The 9242-nt window shown below is 44.5% G+C and overlaps 1 long non-coding RNA gene across 1 annotated transcript; it reads left to right on the top strand.

Annotated features, from left to right (window-relative positions):
* Positions 1-8: 8 nt before the first annotated feature.
* Positions 9-8453, top strand: LOC121025613 (uncharacterized). Its single transcript, XR_005788108.1, has 2 exons — positions 9-958; positions 5505-8453. It is a non-coding gene; the product is annotated as an uncharacterized LOC121025613 (long non-coding RNA).
* The last annotated feature ends 789 nt before the right edge of the window (positions 8454-9242 follow it).

The raw sequence follows: 9242 nt of genomic DNA, 5'->3' as shown, positions 1-9242 counted from the left end.
CCCCGAAGTAGCCCCACTGACTTTTAACTAGCTTCCTGCCTGTCTTCTTTGTTGCTCCTTCACTAGCTCTTTTCCACACGCTCGCCGAAGAACAGACGAAGAGTGTCGCGTGCCCCGAGCCACGGGTGGCAGACCGGCTAGCTCGACACGAAACCATATCCTTCCATGTCTTGGGCACACAGATTTCCCAGCCTCCTTTGCACGCTTGTGGGGTCATGTGGCAGCACCGGCCAGACTATGGAGGTGCCCATCAAACTTGCCACGCTATTCTCCATGCTCTATGGTTTTGGGTTTTTTGGTTTTTGGGGGTGTGTGTGTGTGTGTGTGTGTGTGTGTGTGTGTGTGTGTGTTTTGGCCTCATCTGCCGGAAGGAGTTTGCGTTTCTGAACGCCTGCAGAACACAGGTCCCCTCCTCTTGGAATGTGACATGAGCAAGAAATAAACTTAATTTGTGTGAAGGCCTGAGACTTGGGGCGGTTCATACAGCAGTTAGCCTGCCCTAATGCACATGCCAAGTTCCAGCCTCTCAAACTTCTTTCTACAAGCCTGGACAACGCCAGCCCTCTCTCTCACTGGTTCCCCATGGAAAACATCTTTGACCTGTCTGCGTGTAGACCACACCTGAAGTATTTGCATCCACGTCCCATATTCTGACCCTCAACCTCCAACCTTGGTTCATGTTTCAACTTTTAAATCGACTTCCTGCCTGTTGGTAAAAACATGCTGGTTGGAAGTGAACTGAAACTCTCAGAGATGGTACCCGATTTTCTCTTAACTGAGTCTTCAGGCCATATGCTCTGTGTGTCCATGGGGCACGTTGAGGGTATCTGAATTAATGACAAGAAACAGGCAGCTTTGTGGTAAACAGAGGCTGACAGACCTACGGACTGAGAAACGGAGTTGATTTATTTTATTTGACTTTCTGAGATTCGGGGCTGCCAGATTTCAATACATAGTGGTGAGTATAACAGATCACCAGTGTTTTTTGTTGGTGGTGGTGCGTTTTTGTTTTTTGTTTTTTTTTTTTTTTGTTTTTTGCTTTGAGTGGGTGAGTAGGTGAGTAAATTATCTGTAATTTAAGCCCAGCTCAGAGCTCTGAACATCCTTCAGTCAATTCTTACTTGGCAGGAAATTGGAGCTCTTACTGCTACATAAAATTCACTTTGCCATTATTAAAGAACCAACACAAGTAACTGTTTGACTCAAGTTAACATTCACTCCTTGGAATAGATGATGAGTAAATATTTACCCACTGGCATAGCTGTTGAGTAATTGCCCATTAAGAAAGTTAAATGTTAATCACTTATTTCTGGATCGAATAATTTCAACATGATCCTATGACTAATCCTTAATGTGTAAGGCAAGAAAAAAAAAGCTCACATCCGTTCATTTCTTTCGATCTTGACCATAAAGAAAAGCCTACTCTTAGGAATGTCTCAAATTAGACACATAACCAGGTTTCACTCCCTTAGCACTCAAAGCCAGCTTGATGGCTTTTTCATTGTTCTTCACCCAAAGAAACCTTGACCTCAGGTTAAGTATTAACAGGACTGGAGAAGGAAGTGTTGGATGGGAGTTTAGCGGGAAGGGGGGACATGTGAACTAAGACGACAACTAAAACTTGGGGACAGAGGACAGAAAATATAACCTAGATGTCATGATGTTGGCTGTCCTACATCAAAGGGAGCTGTTGCATGATAATTGCCATTAAAGTAAAAACCTTAGGCTACACTTTACCAAGAATGTTAAGTTTTGACTGAGTCAGAGGGGGACCCCAGCAGTAGACGGCCAACAAAGAATGAGTGGGGAAAGTCTCTAGACTGGCAAGCTCATGGGAAGCATCCCTGCTTGGTGTCCCCTCTCCTTCAAAGAAGGAAACTTCAGTTGGACTATCTCCACTCATCAAGTCAGTCTGCATCCGGATGGGAAGGGCAGTGGCCAAAATCCAGGCAGAAATTTTGCATACATGCCACGCCAGCAGGGGCCTAGATGGTAGTTTGGTGGGGACAGTGGATACTGTTGATGCCCTACCCACGGCCTCTTAACTGGGTGGGGATCCCCTCCCCCAGATGCTATAGTATTGGCTGTTAACAGCACCCAACAGTCGCTCCTTCTCTGGAGAGATGCCCTGGGTCAGTGGGAATTACCTAGCCCAGAAGGTTAGGCTCCCTTCCCCAAGGGCAGCCCCATAGCTAATAACTGACTGATTCAGTGATACAGAAGGCCGGTCCCCTAGCTTCAAGGTGGGATCAACTCTGGTGCAATTCCTGCTCCTGTGTGAGATGAGTCGAAAGCCAGTGTCTACCTGAGACCACAGACAGACTTAGGTCTTTCCCCCTTGCCCTGGCCTGCTTCCCTGACTCCCCTTTTCCTGAGAGCACTCCCTCAATGAAGCATGTGCACAGGAATCGACGTCTCGGTTTCTTCTCCTGTTCTTTTTCTGAACCTGAGCAAAGACGGTAGGACAGCCAAAACATTTGGTCTCCTTTCACTGTCTCCAGTGAATTTTTTAGCGGAAGTTGTCCTGTGGACAGGTGGGGTGGATTGATCCCAGGGATGCCCCAAGCAGAACGGAGACAGAACAACCCGCCTCACTCCTTCTTACCCGTGACTGAGTTCCCTTTGGAGGAGAAGCCTGCGATTGCAGGAGTGCCTGCTACTTCTTTCCTCCCTCCATGGATCCACACCCTCCCCTCATCTGCCACCCACCCTCCAATGTATATCCAAGTGAAAACTCCCTTTTGCCGTCAGATTTTCTTCTGAATAGTGACCCTTGCCTCTCAGAAATGTATTGGGTTAGTGACTCTCTTCCTCACTTCTACACTGGTATGAACGGTTTGTGCGATAGGTATGCCTGCATTGCATGACATACAGGAAAGAACTTGACTATAAATGGTACGTGAACTTGGGCAAGTTCTTCAACCTTTCTGATCGTGGATTTCTCCATCTGTAAAATGGTATTAACAAGGCCTACCTCACAGAGTGTTGTGAGGATTAAATGATATAAAAACTAGATGCTCATTGGTATACAACAGGTGCTCACTGGTAGACTATCTGGGATACAGTAGGTTATTAGTGGGAATTTTCTTAAAAGGTCAACAAGATGCTTAAAAAGACTAAAAAGCAAAACCCTACTGTTGGAACACAGAGATACATAAGCATCCCACCTCAGGTCAGTTTCTGTCATCCATCCACCCTCCCACCCACCCACTCATCCACCCTTCCTCCCGTCCATCCATCAAAAAAAACCCCTCAGTCCTCCTTGTGAGCCATGTATTGGGGATACAGAAGCAAATCAGACTCCATGGGAGAAGCTCACTGTGAATTGCCGGTGAAAGATACAGGCCACTCTCACTGGGAATTGAGGAACACTGGGATAGAGGAGGAAGCAGGAGACTTGGGGGTGAGTTGTACACTGAGGAGTGATTTGTTTTAGAAGTCCTTCCTGTGTAAAGGATCCTTGCACTCCCACACCCAATGAAACTAGGTATCCCTTGGGATTTGATGGGACGTTCTCTCCCATTAGGTTGCTGCTGCTGCCTGGAAGAGGCCCCCAAATCAAGTTCCGAAACATTGGGACTTGTGGGCTGGCCCTCTTCATGTGGCCTGGGAGCTCCTGTTTGCCTGAGGACCAAAGGAATGACTGCTCCCGAACATGTTCCCTCCCAGTGAGCCTACTGGGATTCTTAATCCCAGTGAGCCATTGGGATTCTTAATCCATTTAGGATATTAATAATAAATAGTAAACTAATAATATAAAAAAAAGCAGGAACTACTTTGAGGAAATGTCTACCAAGGGCAGGTAGAGTTCTAGGTGCTTGACACATATTCGTTCCTCATGGCCCCAACAACTCTGGAAGGTGGGTCTTATATCCTTCTTTCAGAGCTGAGGAAACAGAAGGTCAAAGACACCCAAGGTTACAAATGGAGTAAGAGATGTGATTTAAACCCGTGTCCTACTTCAAGGTCTGTGCTCATTATAACCTTTGTGTTTTAATAAGCATAGTCTTGTATTAACTATGTTGGTTTTTTTCCATTTATTTGTTTAATGACCTTGGCCAAGTTTAAGAATTTCCTTATTTTTTTTTTTTGAAGAGAGGAATTAAGGTTCTAATGGAGCATTTCTAAATAACCCCTAAAGTAGATAGGACTTTACAATGAAACTCTACACACTCATCACACATACTCAACAACCATCTAAGGCCCATCTGCCCCATTTACACCCCTATCCATTTTCTTCCTCCTAGGTTGGACATGCCAAAAATCAAACCCTATAGCTCTGGCTCCAAACCCCTCACTATGCTGGTCTTTATTTCTTTTCCTAGCACAGCACATCCCAAGGCCCACTTAAAAAATTTTTTTTAATGTTTGTTTATTTTTGAGAGAGAGACAGAGACAGAGAATGGGTGGGGGAGGGGCAGAGAGAGAGGGAGACACAGAATCCAAAGCAGGCTCCAGGTGCCGAGCTGTCAGCACATAGCCCAACGTGGGGTCAAACCATGAACTATATAAAAATATGACCTGAGCATGAAATTGGGCGTTTAACCAACTGAGCCACCGAAGCACCAACCCCCCAACAAGGTCCACTTTAAACGATTTCTTATGTGTATTTCTCTCTTTTCTTAAAAATTCACTGTCAGAACGAATAAAATGATAGAATATTCAAATTGACTGCAGAGAGCATTTCAGAGCTTATCCTCATATTACCAATTGTGCAGCAAAGTTCTAAGGTACCATCACTATGCTACCCTGGTGATTATTGAGGCGATGTTAGAGTGCAATAAAATTGAAAGCACTTTTGCTCTAGCAGAAATAAATATATAACCAAATAAATGGCTCGCCAATTGGGGAGTACAAGTTGTTCCTTTTCTTCCCCTTAATTACCTCTCAGTGGAACATTCTAGAATGCCCAGGGGGTAAATTTCCACTAATCTTCAGGCCTCTCTAAAAGCCAGTGCCAATACAGAAGTTAAATAGAGAACAATATCCTATAAACAAAGTCCTGAGTCTAAGGACCCAAATGATTCAGACATTATTTTCATTCATGGCTTACAAAGAAAGTAACATGAATTGTGTCAATGGTCCCAACACCTCTAGAGAGTATTATGTTGGAATACAAAAGACACAGAAGATTATCTTCAAGGAATTTATAATACAGCAGAGGGTATGGAATATGCCCAAATCAAATGATAGAGATATAATAGGAATACAGTGACAGTTACATACATAGACTAATGATCATACATAGCTACACACACACACACACACACAGTGTGATGCCAACACAGAGAAATACAAGACTACCCAGGAACAATGAGAATCTGAAGCGTTAGTGTTGGTTTCAAGTCAGCCACCTGAGGGATGAAGGCAGCCTGAGGGAAATAGGGCAGGCTGCTGGACGAAATTCTCAAGGTTGGAATGGGTTCCATTCTTAGATCAGCCAGTAATGAATCATTTCTCTAAGCCACTTGGCTTTACTGGAGCTCAGTCTCTTTGTTTCTAAGGCTCCTTCCAGCTGTAACATTCTATGATGCCATGAAGACCAGACCCGCTTGGAAAACAACCCACAAGGACACTTTCCCACAGTATGGGCTTGTGAGACAAGCAACGTGATCAAGGCTCACACAGTAGTTGCTATGGCTCACAATTTAATAAACAGTTATTACAAAACCAAGCAGGATCGAGTGCCTTTGACACGGGCGTGAAGGCAGAGCGGGTACCCACCCCAGCTGGTAGACACGGAAGATTCCTTCTTTGTTAGAGATACTATGGGAATAGTGCTGACCGATGTTTTCCTACCTGTTACGGGGTCTTCGACTTTAATCTGCAAGTGTGCAGCAGTGTCTGAACATTCTGGTTTGGCTAGTAGAACTTGGACTTGGTTCTGAGGTACAAACATTGCTGCGTTGACACCTCTTGGCCACCAGAGAGCTCTATGCATCCAGCCAGAGGCACCTACTGGATCAGCAAGCACGCGTTCATAAAAAGCAGGCTTGCCCTGCAGTCCCTGCGGCATAGAGGACAGGTTCTATTGTGATTTCTGACACCTGCAAAATGTACTCATCTGCCCCATCACCAGCACCTCTGGCTTTGCCCCTCTGCCTTTTGCAACATGGCACTTGGTGCATTCAGGAGGCAGAGGTGGTCAACGTGGGTACCAGTTCTCCACACCGGTGGAATGAATTCCTAGCTGTGGGGCAAGAGAAGCCGGGGCCTTCAGACTTACTGGTTTTATTGGTGGCTGCCAGCACTGGGGGCCATGTGTAACGCAGCACTCAGGACGACGTCTTGTTGTGGGCTTTCTGTGGTGGTAGCTTTCTTTTTCTGCTCATAAAAATAACATATGCCAAACATGGAAAAGGCGGAAAACACAAACTAGTATAAAGAAGAACATGGCAACAATCCATCATTCCACGAACCAGAGAAAATAACTGAATAGATTTGGACATATTTCCTTCCAACCTTCTTTTTCTTGTGGGATGTGTGAGTATTCGTACAAGTTGATTGGAGTTGATGCATCCGGATTTTTTGGGTAATCTTTCTAACCTGATATTTTCTCTTAATTTTGGAAGTGTTTTTCCATATCATTACAGGTACAATGCAAGATAACCTGTAGAATTCAGAGCAGCACCGAAGAAGATAAAACCCCCCTGTGTTTCCAGTACCCAGAGATAATCATTTTCACATTTTGGTGTTTTACCTTCCAGTGACTTTTCTAAGCATGATAGTTATTTACTGTTACAAAACTGGGACCATGTTGTACATACTGTTTCGTAGGCTGCTTTTTTCACATAAATATTCTATCGTGATCATTTTCCCTACATCATCAAATATCCTCCCCAAACCGGATTCTTAATATCTGGGTAATATTAAAATATCTGAGTCAAGCTTAATTCGCTTAATGACTTGTCTACTGTTGGTTATTTGTGCTGATCCCAATACCTTTTACTCCAATACCATCATGATGAATAACTTTATACTAATTATACCCCATGTTCACATCATCAATTATCTACCCAGCATAGATTCTTAGACTTTGAATTGCTGGGTCAAAGGGCGTGAACATTTCTAAAAGACACATTCCAATGGCCACACTGTCCCCCGGAAATGTCATTATCAGTTCATAGTCTCATCAGCACTACCTGAAAGTCTCTGTGCCATCCACACTGCCCACACCGGGGATTACTGATTTTAAAAGTCCAGGTCCATTTAATACACACACACACACACATACACACACACACACACACACACACACACACACACACAGTTATGCCTCACTGAACATTTCAAACTTTATGTATTGGCCACTTTTATCTCTTCATTTGTGAGTTACCGAGAACCTGATAAGTATCTACCATTGTGCTGCACATTAATGACAATTATCACTGTCTTCCAAAGAGCCGTGCAGATAAATGCCATTACCTCCCTTTTACAGACGAGGATACTGAGCTATAGAGAGCTTAAGTGTCTTCCGGAAGACACACAGCAAGTGAATGACAAAGTAAGGCTTCAAGTTCAGATCCGTGATCCCCAGTCTCATGCTCTGCTGAGGACGCCACACTGCCTCTCTGAGAAATGTTTCAAAATGTGCTTCTATCGAGGAGAGAAGATTAAAGAATTCCTGTGCTATCTGTGTAAGAAATGTCTACTTGAACTGCTGTGAAGGAGAGACGGGATGAGTGAGAAAACCTTGCAGACCTTTTTACAGCTGTGCAATCCAACTGCGTCCTTTACACAGATGAGGACTCTAGGACCCCGAGGAGTTAAGTGACTTGCTAGCTATGGGTTTGACCAAAAGATGGGGTAAAGAGGCCAAGAAAATACAAACAGCACAAAACCCCGACAAGCTCTCTCATGCCACTCTGGCTTTACGCACCGGGTTTCCTGTTTGGATTTCATCCCTCATCCGCCTGGTGACTCAGCTAAAATGTCAGGTCCTCTACAAAACCTCCCATCATTTTTCAAGGCAGAATTAACTGTCTCTGTACTCTGTGAGTATCTGTACTTACTGCATTATGAGCACTTTCTGCATTGTGTGGCAGAGATGTCTAATTGCCCTGCACATTTTTTAATCCCTTCCCTTCCATAGGGATCATAGGGACGGGGCTGATGATGGAAAGTGGCTGTCTAGACAGCGTGGCTTTCCAGCACCCCAGCCTCGCGTCTCGGTGTGGCCGTGTGACTTGTTTTGGTGAATGGCAGGTGAGTGGGGCATGGCTTTCTACTGCCCCTGCCTTGCTTCCTACTTGTGAACTCTGTTGTTGGAGAATATGATAGTTGGAACAAGACCATCACAAGCCTAAGGACAAAAAGCCAACACGATGAGGACGGCAGAGCAAAAGCGTGGGAGGAAGCTGGTGTGAACAACAACGTCCAGCTACTAAATCAACCCTAGAACCGCCTACCTTCAGACATTAGATCTTGTGAGATAATTAAATATCGTTATCACGTAAGCCACCATTAATTGGATATTCTGTCCTTGTGGTCTAAAGCATCCCACTCCTGTCTTTGATTATTCACCTCTGTCTTTCACCAGATTATTAACTTTTAGGAGCATCCTTCGCATTTAATTCACCTTTGTATCCTGTTCCCCGGGCCTATCACAAAGCCCTACAGGGGCTCAACGAACATTCCCCGAATGGAATCCGCCAATGGTGTTCAATTTTGGGAAAAGATAGTGCTATGCCTAACGATTCCTGATTTCCACGGGCCAATTCCTATAAGAACCCATTTACTTAAGCCAAACTCTTCCAACTGTGGCTCCATGAAGCTCCCTGCCATTCACACAGGCGGGTACAGAATTTGCTAGGCAAGGGTTCATTTACTGCTTGTTAATTAGTCAAGTGCTGAGTGTAGCACATGACTCATTTTTACATTATTCACACAACTGCGCGATTAGCATTTTAAAAGGTTTTCCAGGAGGCTGGCCCAAGTAAGTTTATCTTGAAAAAATGACACAAAAGGAAAAGAATAATTAACAAATCGGTTCCCAAGCTTTTAGTACGTGGCCAAGGAACTGATTTTTTGCTGGACTTGAACCTCAGGGGTCCTGGCCCTACCCTCAGAGCAGCAGACCTGGTAGGGAAGGGAAGGGAGGTTTCGTGCTTGGCAGTGGTACGTGGTTTTCATACTCCTCAGTTCAACAATTAACTCAGGTACTCGTTCAACTGACTCCAGTTCCAACGAACTGGACAGTGACCAACTTGGTAGTTTGTTTTTGGAAGAAGGTAAAGAAGCAC

This window comes from Herpailurus yagouaroundi, unplaced genomic scaffold, assembly GCF_014898765.1.
Source record: "Herpailurus yagouaroundi ecotype Mexico unplaced genomic scaffold, PumYag 67690, whole genome shotgun sequence".
Lineage (NCBI taxonomy): Eukaryota > Metazoa > Chordata > Mammalia > Carnivora > Felidae > Herpailurus > Herpailurus yagouaroundi.
This window is presented reverse-complemented; position numbering and strand designations above follow the sequence as displayed.